General features: G+C 43.4%; 1 long non-coding RNA gene across 4 annotated transcripts in view; it reads right to left on the bottom strand.

Annotated features, from left to right (window-relative positions):
* Window positions 1–10733, bottom strand: part of LOC121272763 — a 52553-nt gene extending 41820 nt beyond the window's left edge. For all 4 annotated transcript variants that reach the window (XR_005941911.1, XR_005941910.1, XR_005941909.1 and 1 more), the window contains exons 1-2: window positions 10597–10733; window positions 10402–10474 (exon numbers count right to left, since the gene is read on the bottom strand). This is a non-coding gene — a long non-coding RNA (uncharacterized LOC121272763). The remainder of the gene's footprint in view (window positions 1–10401; window positions 10475–10596) is intronic.
* Between the last annotated feature and the right edge of the window lie 3069 nt (window positions 10734–13802).

Here is a 13802-nt window from a genome sequence, read left to right as displayed (position 1 = left end):
TCCCCTCAGGATCTTATATGTTTCACTAAAACCACTTTTACTTCCAAACACCAGTGGGATAGGCCCAACCTGCCCGATATTTCCTCATAAGCTAACATCTTCATCCCAGGAATCAGTCAAGTGAACCTCCTCTGAACTACTTCCACTGCAATTGTAGCCTTTCTTAAGTAAGGAAACCAAAACTGTACACAGTACTCTAGATGCGGTCTCACTAAGGCCCTGTCTAGCTGAACAAACACTTCCTTACGTTTATACTCGATTCCCCTTGCAATAAACGCAAGTACTCCCATTGCCTTCCTAATCACTTGCTGCACCGAAAGCCATCTTATTGTGATTCAGCTACCAGGATAAGCAGGTCCCTCTGTACCATAGAGTTCTGCAGTTTCTGTCCATTTAAATAATATACTGCTTTTCTATTTTCTTGCCAAAGTTGACAAGTTCACATTTTCCCATATTATACGACATCCGCCAAATTTTTTTTACCCACTCACTTAACCTATCTATACCCTTTTTTAGACTCTTTATATCCATTTGACAATTACTTTTCTACTTATTTTGTCATCAGCAAATTTAGCAACCATACAGTCAGTCCCTTTATCCAAGTCATTGATATAGATTGTAAATAGTTGAGGTCCCAGCACGATCCCTGTTGCACTCCACTAGTTATAGACTGTCAACCCAAAAATGACTCATTTAACCCTACACTCTGCTTCCTATTAGCTAACCAATCTTCTTTCCATGAGCACTTAGTTTGTGTAGTAACCTTTGATGGAGCACTTTTTAAAAATTCATTCAAGGGATCTAGGTATCGCTGGCTAGGCCAGCATTTATTGCCCATCCCTAATTGCCCTTGAGAAGGTAGTGGTGAGCTCCCTTCTTGAACCGCTGCAGTCCACGTGGTGTAGGAGCATCCACAGTGTTGTTAGGGAGGAAGTTCCAGGATTTTGACCCAGTGGCAGTGAAGGAACAGCAATATATTTCCACGTCAGGATGGTGAGTGACTTGGAGGGGAACTTCCAAATTGTGCTGCTCCAATGCATCTGCTGCCCTTGACCTTCTAGATGGTAGCAGTCATGGATTTGGAAGGTGCTGCCTAAGGTGCCGCCTAAGGAGCCTTGGTGAGTTCCTGCAATGCGTCTTGTAGATGGTACACACTTGCTGCTACTGTGCATCAGTGATAGAGGAAGTGGATGTTTGTGGATGGGCTGCCAATCAAGCGGACTTCTTTGTCCTGGATGGTGTCAAGCTTCTTGAGTGTTGTTGGAGCTGGACTCAGCCAGGCAAGAGGAGAGGATTCCATCATACTTCTGGCTTGTGCCCTGTAGATGCTGGACAGGCTTTGGGGAGTCATGAGGTGAGTTACTTGATTCAGCGTTCCTAGCCTCTGCCTTGCTCTTGTAGCCACAGTATTTATCTGGCTGGTCCAGTTCAGTTTCTGGTCAATGATAACCCCCAGGAGGTTGATAGAGGGGGATTCAGTGATGGTAATGCCATTGAACATCAAGGGGCGATGGTTAGATTCTCTCTTGTTGGAGATGGTCATTGTCTGGCACTTGTGTGGCACGAATGTTACTTGCCACTTGTCAGCACAAGCTTGGATATTGTCCAGGTCTTGCTGCATTTGGACATGGACTGGTTCAGTATCTGAGGAGTCACAAATGCTGAACATTGTGCAATTATCAGCAAACATCCCCACCTTATGATGGAAGGAAGGTCATTGAAGAAGCAGCTGAAGATGGTTGGGGTAGAACACTACCCTGAGGAACTCCTGCAGTGATGTCTTGGGACTGAGATGATTGACTTCCAACAACCACAACTATCTTCCTTTGTGCTAGGTATGACTCCAACCAGTGGAGAGTTTTCCCCGATTCCCATTGACTCCAGTTTTGCTAGGGCTCCTCGAAGCCACACTCTGTCAAATGCTGCCTTGATGTCAAAGGCAGTCACTCTCAGCTCACCTTTGGAGTTCAGCTCATTTGTCCATGTTTGAACCAAGGCTATAATGAGGTCAGAAGCTGAGTAATCCTGGCAGAACCCAAACTTGGTGTCAGTGAGCAGGTTATTGCTAAGCAAGTACTGCTTGATAGCACTGCTGATGACCCCTTCCATTACTTTACTGATGATTGAGAGTAGACTGATGGGGCTGTAATTGGCCGGGTTGGATTTATCCTGCTTTTTGTGTGCAGGACATGCAATTTCCACATTACCAAGTAGATGCCAGTGTTGTAGCTGTACTGGAACAACTGGGCTAGAGGTGCAGCACTTTCTGGAGCACAAGTCTTCAGTACTACTGTCAGAAAATTTTCCGGAGCCATAGCTTTTGCAGTATCCAGTGCCTTCAGCCATTTCTTCATATCACGTGGAGTGAATCAAGTTTGCTGAAGGCTGGAATTTGTGATGCTGAGGTCCTCCGGAGGAGGAGGCCGAGATGGATCATCCACTCACCCCTCTGGCTCAAAGTTGTTGCAAATGCATCAGCCTTATCTTTTGTACGTATGTGCTGGGCTTCTCCATCAGAGAGGATGAGGACATTTGTGGAGCCTCCTCCTCCAGTGAGTTGTTTAATTGTCCACCACCACTCACAACTGGATGTTGCAGGACTGCAGGGCTTAGATCTGATCTGTTGTTTGTGTGATTGCTTAGCTCTGTCTCTCGCTTGCTGCTTATACTGCTTAGCACACAAGTAGTCCTGTGTTATAGCTTCACCAGGTTTGTCACCTCATTTTTTAGGTATGCCTGGTGCTGCTCCTGGAATGTCCTCCTGCACTCTTCATTCAACCAGGGTTGAACCCCTGGCTTGGTGGTAATGACAGAGTGGGGATATGCCGGGCCATGAGGTGACAAATTGTGGTTAAATACAATCCTGTTGCTGCTGATGGCCCTCAGTGCTTCATGGATGCCCAGTCTTGAGTTGCTAGATCCGTTCAAAATCTATCCCATTTAGCATGATGATAATGCCACTCAACATGATGGAAGATATCCTCAATATGGTATCCTCTCCCCAAGGACTGTGCGGTAGTCACTCTTACTGCTACTGTTGTGGACAGATGTATCTGCAACATGCAAATTGGTGAGGATGAGGTCAAGTATGTTTTTCCCTCTTGCTGGTTCCCTCACCACCTGCCGCATATCCAGTCTAGCAGCTATGTCCTTTAGGACTCAGCTAGCTTGGTCAGTAATGGTGTTACTGAGCCATTCTTGGTGTTGGACATTGAAGTCTCTCACCCAGAGTACATTCTGTGCCCTTGCCACCCTCAGTGTTTCCTCCAAGTGGTGTTCAACATGGAGGAGCACTGATTCATCAGCTGAGAGGGGGCAGGGGCAGGGGCGGTACGTAGTAATCAGTAGGAGGTCAGACTTCACAGGGTCCACGGATAACTCCCAGAACAACTCTCCCCCCGCCCCCAGTGGGACAGGACATATTCAGGGATGGTGACGTCTGGAACATTATCTGTAAGGTTATGATTTCATGAGTATGATTATGACAGGCTGTTATGTGTCTAGTCTGTGGGACAGCTCTCCCAATTTTAGCAATAACCCCCATATGTTAGTAAGGAGAACTTTGCAGGGTTGACAGGACTGAGTTTGCCATTATCACTTCCGGTGCCTAAGTCAATAGTCCAAATCATAGTTATAGACTTCATAGCAGCAACTGAGTGGCTTGCTAGACAATTTCAGAGGGCATTTAAGAGTCAACCATATTGCTGTAGGCTTGGAGCCACATGTAGGCCAGCAGATTTCCTTCTCTAAAGGTCATCAGTGAACCAGAGGGGTTTTTATGACAATTTACATGGTTTCATGGTCGTCATTAGACTTTTAATTCCAGATATTTTATAGGATTCAAATTCAAATTCCACCATCTGCCTTGGGTTTGAACCCAGCACTCCTGAGCATTACTTTGGTGTCTGGATTACTAGTCCAGCGACAATACCACTACACCATGACCTTCCCCTTATCGAATGCCTTTTGGAAATCCAAGTACACCATATCTACAGGTTCCCTTTTATCCACCTTGCTTATTATGTCTTCAAAAAACCTCTAATAAATCAAACATAATTTCCCTTTCACAAAACCATGCTGACTGTGCCCGATTGTATTATAATTTTCCAAATAACCGGTTATTACCTCCTTATTAATGGGTTCTAGCATTTTCTCTATGACAGATGTTAGATTAACTGGCTTATAGTTTACTCCCTTCTGTATCCCTTTATAGAATAGAGGTGTTACATTTATGATTTTGCAATCTGCTGGGACGTTTCCAGAATCTAGGGAATTTAGGAAGATCACGACCAATGCACTTACTAACTCTGCAGCCACTTCTTTTAAGACCTTAGGACACAGGCCATCAGGAGCAGGGGACTTGTCAGACTATACTTCATATAGTTTTTAGTAGCTTTTCCCATATGATTGTGATTGTTTTAAGTTCATCCGTCCCTTTCACCTTTTGATTTTCAAGTACTCATGGAATATTTTGTGCCTTCTACAACAGTGCTTCCCAAACTATTTTCTGCTGTGACTCCATTTTAATGTTTCACACTAGTTGTGACCCCAGAATGAAAATTGGGCGGGATGGGTGGCATGGGAGGAGGGGCCAGGAGGAGAGGTGCTGAGCGAGGCTGGGGTACAAACAGCATGGATACAGGCACATAAACAGCAAAGGCATCTACCATTTTGCAGGCTCTACTGGTGTCAGTGATCAGGTCTCAGAGCTCATTGGATTAAGCCATGCCTACAGGCAGAAAGTCTCGTACATTTAAAGGAACCTTGAAGCTGATCCCAGGAACGTCAAATCTGAATCTTTGCTCCACAGCCATCATTGCTGCCTCAGAACAAGCAACCTCAATTGCTTGTCCTGCAAGCCCACTGGGGGCATACCCATAGTTTAGGAATCCCTGTTCTACAATGAAGGCAGACACAAAATATCTGTTCAACGCTTCTGCCATTTCCTTGTTTCTCATTATTCAATCCCCAGTCTCACCCCTCTAAGAAACCAATAATCTTTTTAGTTAATCTTCCTTTTTTAAATACTTGTAGAAATATTTATCTGTTTTTATATTCCTAGCTGGCATTCTCTCATACTATAATTTCTTCCTCGTTATTCTTTAGTCATTCTTTGCTGATTTCTACAATCTGTCCAATCTTCTGACCTACCACGAATCTTCGCAGTACTGTATGCTTTTTCTTTCAATTTGATACTATCCTTAACTTTCTTAGTTAGCCACAGATGGTACATCCTTCTTATAGAATCTTCATTTCTTGATGGAATATATCTTTGCTGAGTTACTGAATTTTTCCTTAAACATCTGCCACTGTCCCTCTACTTTTCACCTATTTTTCCAGTTTACTTTACCCAACTCGGTTTTCATTGTGTTTATTTAAATTTAAGACACTATTCTTAGACCTACACTTCTCACCCTTAAAATGTGAAATTCTATTTTATGATCACTGCTGCCTCAAGGCTTTTTGCTATGAGGTCTTTAATTAACCTGTTTCATTGCACATTCCAAGGTCTAAAATAGTCTGCTTCCTGGTTGGCACTGGAACACACTGTTCCAAGAAACTGTTCTGAACACACATTATGAACTCATTTTTCAGGCTACCTTTGCTAAGCTGATTTGTCCAATCTATATGAAGATTAAAATCACCCATGATTATTTCAGTACCTTTCCTTCAAGACCCCATTATTTATTCTTATATACCCCATCCAACAGTGCAGCTCCTGTTAAGGGAACTATAAACTTCTGCCACAAGTGACTTCTTATCTTTGCCAGTTCTTATCTCTACTTGATTTTACATCTTGATCTTCTGAAGTAAAGTCATCTCTCACTAGTGTCATTCTTAATTAAAAGAACTACCCCACTATGTTTTCCTAGCTTCCTGTCCTTATGAAATGTCAAATACCCTTGAATATTTAGGTCCCAGGCTTGGTCACTTTGCACCCACTCTCCGAAATGGCTATCAGGTTATTTCTATTTGTGCTATCAATTCATCTGTCTTATGATGAATGCTGCGAGCATTCAGTTACGGGGCTTTTAATTCTGTATTTTTACCATTATTGCAAACTCTGGCCTAATCTGCAGGGTACACTCTTAAGTTTGTATGCTCCGATTCTAGAGTGCTCACCATTCAGCAGCTCTCAATGACCTAAAGCTCAAGCTGGAGCTGAATGGCAGGGTGAGGAGGGGCAGAAAGGCTCACAGCAACTTAAGGAAACAAAGCCAGTCAGTACAGCCTATCATGGCCGGATTAAAAATAAGAGCCAGGATTGAAGTTGATCAATTGACTTTTGTCTCAGCCGCTGTTCGCAATGGGCAGGGTACAGACCGTACCCAACCAGCTCATGCTTGCAAAACTCAAAACACAGTGTCCAACATTAGATGTGATTCTGTGATTGGACAACATTTGCTAAATAATCCTCAGTGTGCTAAGAATATGCTGACTACCAATTTAAGATTGGCAGTTGGGCTCGCAATGTATTGCATTTGCGTGTAGTGAAAACTACATATATTGATATACAGGGCCTTGTTCTTTGCAGACAGAAAGAACATGTACATACGTTGCGCCTATTTCAGCTAAACAAAATAAGTGACAGCTATTCGCTGGCTCATTCCTCAGGGCAATGCCTTGACCATTCAGGGTCAAGCTACCTGGGTTAAATTTCAAACAATGCTTGGCAGTTAACTGTCAGGGATCATCAGTGGTGCATTCTCCATGGCAATGTCACTTGCCAACCAATCAGCATTTCCTTCACATACAATATAAACAGTTGTTTCCCCTTATATTGGTATTCTTGCAAGCGTCCTGATGAGTGCAAGGCAAAAAGCTTAGACATGTCTCTTTTTCAACAACACTCAAGTTCTGTACAACCGAGTAGCTAATGCTTTCTGATGGGTAGATTTAGGATGCAGATTTAACTACTGATCATGTCTAGGGAACATGGCCAATGAAGATCTACCTTTAGCAATGACTGAGCCACATCCAGTCTGGAAACCACAGGTTAATTCAAGGTTTCTAAGTTAATGGATGAGAGATCATTTGACTGAGATTTATTTCACTTCAGCAAGGTTAATGGATTTTTAAAATTCATCATGATCTAAGCCCAGACTTCCAAGATTTATGCATCCTTCTTGTTCCTTTTGCATTTCATTTGCGTTCCTGAAAGTGCAAACACTTGTGTTGGGAAAGGCAAGCTAACAAATCCAGATGTGGGATGTGAGGGGGCAGGTAAAATGAGAAGGAATAGAATGAGATGTGTGAAGAGAGGGAGAATGCAACCAAGGAGAGATGTGAGAGTAGAGATGAAGGTGGTGATCAACACCTCTTTGTCCTTTTGTCTGTGACATCTTTTGGTTATCTCCACCTATCACTGGCCCTCTATCCAGCTCCTCTTGTCCCAACACCGCCGCCCCCCCTCTTAAACCAGCTTATATTTAACCCCTTTTCTATTTTTCCTTAGTTCCGTTGAAGAGTCATGCGGACTCGAAACATTAACTGTGCTCCTCTCTGCAGATGCTGCCAGACCTGCTGAGTTTTTCCAGGTATTTTTGTTTTTGTTTTGGATTTCCAGCATCTGCAGTCTTTTTGCTTTTATCTTAGTAAGTAATCTGCCTGGTACAAAGGAAAATTAAAGGGAACATTGATCCTGACATGGAACTCTATCACCATATCAAAATCTTGAAATTCAATTCCCTAACAGCACGGTGGGTGTACCTGCACCAGATGGATTACTGCGTTTCAAGGCAGCAACTCACCACCACCTTCCCAAGGGCAATTGGGGATGGGCAACAAATGCTGGCTTAGCCAACATTACTCGCATGCCATGAAAAAATAAAATAATAGTCAATATGACTTCCAATTTCCCAAAGGCTAGCTGAACTAGCCACTATCTCTCTCTCTCTCAATGGTGAGAATTTTGACTCATCGTGACAATGTCGGCACAGGCAATCTGACAACATAGAAGTAGTCATAGGGCAGGTAAAGGGATCTGGCCGCGAGATGACAAAATTGTCAGAGGTAGCCTCAGTGATCAAGAACTCACAAGGTTGGGCCACAAAAGGATCAAGGACTTGGCTGTGAATTTAGGTAGCGGGGTTTATATGCAAAGGAAAAGCTAATGAAGATAGAAGTGCAGAAAAGGCCACAAGGCAGATGTGAAAGGGTTAAAAGGGGTTTAAGTGTATGTTGAAATCAAATGGCAAGAACTCAGTTGGTGCAGAGATTAAGGAAAGACACAGATACCTTGGTTAGCATGCTGATAAGTTTGAGAGATATAATCACAGCCTGGTGATGATCACTAGAAATTGTTCATAAACCATTTAAGTAGTGTGGTAACTTATGTCCAGTCATTAGAACCATGTTAAGCTGTAAAGCACCTAATGAAATACAAAATGTGTGTTAGTTAGACACTCTGGTCCCAGTCTGGTCACACTGATTAGGCATTAACAACAAAGAAAACACTCACCAGCTTTCTTTGATTATTTTCCAATTTTTCCACATCAGTGACTATAAAAACTAAGTATGAAAGTTCAAAATATTTCTCTTGTTCACCCAATGTAATTAACTGGTGTCTCCCATATATGAGTGTAAAAAAAGTAGCCAATTGGTGTCAAAAATTAGGAAAGGGCTGATTGAGTGAGAGAATACAGCAGTATCTACAGGTACGAACAATATTATCCACAGTAGGGTTAGCTTGTTACGTTTAAATTAGGGGTGGAAATCTTTCAAAGCTGGAGAGTCAAAAATAAAACGTAAAAGCAAAATACTGCAGATGCTGGAAATCTGAAATAAAAACAGAAAATGCTGGAAAAGCTCCACTGTGGACAGAGAAACAGATTTAACATCGAGTCCATATGATTCTTCTTCAGAGCTGAAGAGAGGTAGGAATGCGATGGGTTTTATACTGTTGAAGAGAGGGGGTGGAGCAAAAATGGGTCAGGGATAGATGGGAGCTCAGGAGAGATTTGGCAAAGATGTCATGGACACAAGGCAAAGGGAGTGGTAATGATGGCGTTAAAGACTAAGGCAGATGTTAATAATGGCATAATGGTCAGAAAGCAGAATGTGTTAATAGCAGGACAAGGGTTAGTGCTCTCTGAAAGCAGAACACAAGAACAAGTTACTGAGTGGCCCTGCGGGGGGAAGGGGTTGAGAAAAAAATCAAAATGGGGGACAGAGTTCATAGTTTGAAGTTGTTGAACTCAATGTTGAGTCCAGAAGGCTGTAAAGTGTCTAATTGGAAGATGAGGTGCTGTTCCTCCAGCTTGCGTTGGGCTTCACTGGAACATTGTAGCAGGCCAATGACAGAAATGTGCGCATGAGAGCAGGATGGTGAATTGAAACAGCAATTGACAGGAAGGTCGGGGTCATGCTTGAAAATTGAGTGGGGCTGTTCCGCAAAGCGGCCACCCAGTCTGCGTTTAGTCTCCCCAATGTAGAGGAGACCGCATAGTGAGCAGCAAATGCAGTAGGCTAAATTGAAATAAGGACAAATGAATCGCTGCTTCACCTGGAAGGAGTGTTTGGGGCCTTGGATGGTGAAGAGGGAGGAAAGGGGCAGTTGTTACAGCTGCCATTGCATGGGAAGGTGCTGTGGGCAGGGAATGAGGTGTTGGGGTGACAAAGAAGTGGACAAGGGTGTCACGGTCCCTACAGAGTGCTGACAGGGAGGTGAGGGGGAAATGTATTTGGTGGTGGCTTTATGCTGGAGTTGGTGGAAATGACAGAGGATGATCTTTTGAATATGGGGGCTGGTGGGGTGAAAAGTGAGGAGGAGGGGAACCCTACCATAGTTCTGGGGGGGGGGGGGGGGGGGGGGGGCGGTGTCAGGGCAGAAGTGCAGGTGGGTTGGGTACATTTGAGGGCCCTTTCAATCACAGTAGGGGGGAAACCTCAACTCAGGAAAAAGGAAGACGTCAGATGCACCATTGTTGAAGGTAGCATCATCAGAACAGATGCAACAGAAGCCGAGAAACTGAAAGAATGGGATGGAGTCCTTACAGGAAGCAGGGTGTGAGAAGGTATAGTTGACATAGCTGTGGAAGTTAGTGAGCTTGAAATGAATATTGGTAGGACACAGAGAAGTCAATGAAGGGGAAGGAAGTGTCAGAGAGGGACCATGTGAAGGTGAGAGAGGTGGAAATTGGAAGCAAAATCAATACATTTTTCGAGGTCCAGATGAGAACAAGTGGCACCCATGTACTGGAAAGAGAGTTGTGGGAGGGGGCCTGAGTAGGACTGGAACAAAGAACTTTCCACATACCCCCACAAAAAGACCGGCATAACTGGGGCTCCCAACGAGCAAATTTATTTCTGTTCAGGAATGATGTCGCGTATTGCATGAGGAACACCTCAGCTGACAAAAATGTTCGAATTTCTTTGACTGTTAAGCTTTTTCACTTTTACCTCATTTTTCTCCTTCTCAGCACCAATGGCAGTCCCCGCCCTATGGATTGGTCCGGAGTGTGCCTTCATACCTCTAGAATAGATTAACAGGTACATAAGCAAATCATAGCAAAAACAGATTTATATTAATTCACAAAACACAGCTAATATAGAAAACAACAGTCAAGTATTCTCCACTTGAAACAAGGTCCTCACATGTATTTTCTGTCAAGGTTTGCTGCTCGCCATCCATGGAACTTGGTGCCCCAACCTCACCTCTTATGAAGTTTCATTCAGAACGGAACAAAGTTATTCAAACATGAATTTCTCTTGATTCTGTCAGGCTGACAAATATTAACAGGGTGGCAAAAATAAATGACACCAAGTTTCCCAAAAACTTGACTCAAGAAGCTTATCAAATTCGACAGCTTGCTTGTAAACAGATGACCAGAAATATATGCAACTATCACCGAAGGACAGATCATCAACCTGCTCCCAACTGCTATAACATTCAAATTATCACCCAGTTGTGGAACCCCATTCCAATCCATATTTATAATGCTGCATAACAATAACTGTAATCATTAGATACGAGGGCTACTCTGGATAGGAGTGGGAATTAGCACATTAAAAACACTTTTTGTTACATTGCCTACATATAGATCATCGGTTCCTGCACTGCTGTGTCCCTGCAGGATTGGGTATTCAAACAGAATCCGATTTTAACTCCATTTACTCTCAACTGGAAGGAAGCAAATAGTTTAATTTAAGCAAAGAAGAAATTCCAATAGCTGAGCAACTCCAGGGCGTCCCTCAAGCCAGTTTGGAGTCATGCCATCTGGCGTTCACATTGGACCCTGAGTGCTTCTCTTAATTCACATCAATAGAATGTACTAGCAGAAAAACTGTATAAAAGTAGCTAAACCAAGAAAAAAACTTAAGACTTAAAAAGTCTCTGTTTAAATCACCTGCACAGGACAGCCTTTGCAGAGACCTGACACTCATCTTAAGATCAATTCTTTTTTCAACTTCTCATTGACATCATTTCCCATCCCTTGCCGCTGTTCTCTCCATGCCACTTCTCAACCATTCAAGTATTTCTCACTGCTGTGTGCGCAAGTAACGTGTCTGCCCAATCGAACCAAATTTCACACTCACGCAACTAATTAAGCAATCTGAATATAAAAGAATCATACCACAGGAATGGAATAGCCATCAATTTTAGACTAGCCATTCCTGTCACTCTATGAATAGCCACGTTAAGTTGCCTGTTTAATTAAAATTTCTAGAAATGTTTGAGGTCAGAATCCTTTTTAGCACTTGTTTTTCTCATTTCCAGTGACAATATTGCTATGTAATACCAAGTTAGTTCTCTAGATGACATCAGGCTCGATGCTTACTTAATTCTCTTTCTCAATTAATATTTCAACAAATAGAAAAATAACAATAAAGTTAATACATTATCTTAACTTCACTTGGTAGGATTACACGAGGAGACTTCCTCACAGTGAGATTTGATTTTAATAGAGTTGATCTGAGGTTGAATGTCAGCACCAGCATTCCTTTCAAAATCATGGTCATATGGCTTCCTGAGGCAGTGTTGAGTGGAACTGGAACATAGAAACTAATTATTACAATTGAACAAGGTTTGATGGTACCTGACAAGACTACGGGGTGGATTTTATATGGAGACAGAATCCCTACTCTCTACCTCCAACCGAAAAGTTGGTTGCCTGCTGACTCAGAAGCTGACTGCCCTGCAGCAGTTATGCTGGGAGCAGCCTTAATTGAGTCAGGGTGAGAATTTCACCCCCATCTGAGAGGAAATCCTGCTCTAGAGAGCTGCTGGTCAATCTGATTTGGCCGACAGCTCTGCAGTCCCAGCAGCACTAGGATCGAGCTGTGACCACTGCTGGGATGACAGGGAGTTCCTAAGGAAGAAAAGTCATGGAACCTGGACTCAGAGCTAAGTCCGGTATTTTGGACAGTCCTGGCTGGGAGATCTCAGGGAACAGGTTAGGGAGGCCAGGGTGGGGGTGCCTCTGATGGGCTCAGGGAAGCCCCCAAAGAAGGCACCCTCCCCTTCTTTTGCGACTGTAGCCCATGCAGTGAAAGCTATCAGGCTACCGACCTTCCCTGCTGCACTTAAAATAGCAGCAGAGATGGAATGAGGCCCTTAAATGGTCATTGAGAAGACTGCCTGTCACCTTCCCTGGCCACCATAATGTGAAAGGTCTGGGGTGGGCAGGAAGGCGGTCGGATGGCCACCTGTTTTATTTTACGAGGCTCTCCCCAGCTTCAAATACACCCGCCTGGGGGTCAGTAAAATCTAGCCATGCATCTCAGCAAGAATCTCCACTGTCTTCCAGGTAGGATGGATCCTTAAGATCTGCAGGTTTATTGCCCAACCGTTGACATTTTTACTAAGCCAATTGCTTTCCTTTGTGTGAAGTACTAAGCCCGGGAGCAGAACAGGGAAGAATTATGAAAATGTTATAAAATAATACATTAACATTTTTAAGCAGTTGTTTAATAACATTCTTACAACTCCACTAACAGGTAACAGATAATTGATAGATTGTGCCTCACTACAGAAAATATATATTAATGGAAAGCGCACAGTGAAGAATCAATGGATCAGATAACAGTATTGCAGTCCTACCACATCCAGTCGTGAATGATGGTGGCCAATTAAACTAACTGGAGGAGGAGATGGCTCAAAAACATCCACATCCTCAATGATGGGGACCCCAGCATGCCAGTGCAAAAGGCAAGGCCGAAGCAGTTGCAACCAACTTCAGCCAGAGGTGCCAAGTGGATGGTTCATATCGGCTTCGTCCTGAAAGTTCCCACCGTCATAGATGCCAGTCTTCAGTCAATTTGATTCACTCCATGTGGAGCCAAGAAACGGCTGAAGGCACTGGATACAACAAAAGTTATGAGCCCTGACAACATGCAGCTGCAGAACTGAAGAATTGTGCTCTAGGACTAGCACACCCTTGGCCAAGGTGTTCTATGACAGCTACAACACTGATAACTATCCAACAATGTGGAAACTTGCCCAGGCACATCCTGTCCACAAAATGCAAGGCAAAACCAATTCGGCCAATTACTGTCCATTCAGTCTAATCTAATTCATCAACAAAGTGATGTAAAGCTTCATCAACAGTGCTATCAAGTAGCACTTACTCAACAATAACCTGCTCACCGATGCACAGTTTGCATTCCACCAGGACTACTCTGTCCCAGGCCTCTTTATAACCTTGATCCAAACATGGATGAAAGAACTAATTGCAGAAATGAGGTGAGAGTGACTGCCCTTAATATAAAGGCAGCATTTGGTCGAATGTGGCATTCACTGAGCCCTGGTAAAGTTGAAGTCAATGGGAATCTCTCCACTTGATGGAGTCATACCTAACATA

Source organism: Carcharodon carcharias, chromosome 2 (genome assembly GCF_017639515.1).
Source record: "Carcharodon carcharias isolate sCarCar2 chromosome 2, sCarCar2.pri, whole genome shotgun sequence".
NCBI lineage: Eukaryota > Metazoa > Chordata > Chondrichthyes > Lamniformes > Lamnidae > Carcharodon > Carcharodon carcharias.
This window is presented reverse-complemented; position numbering and strand designations above follow the sequence as displayed.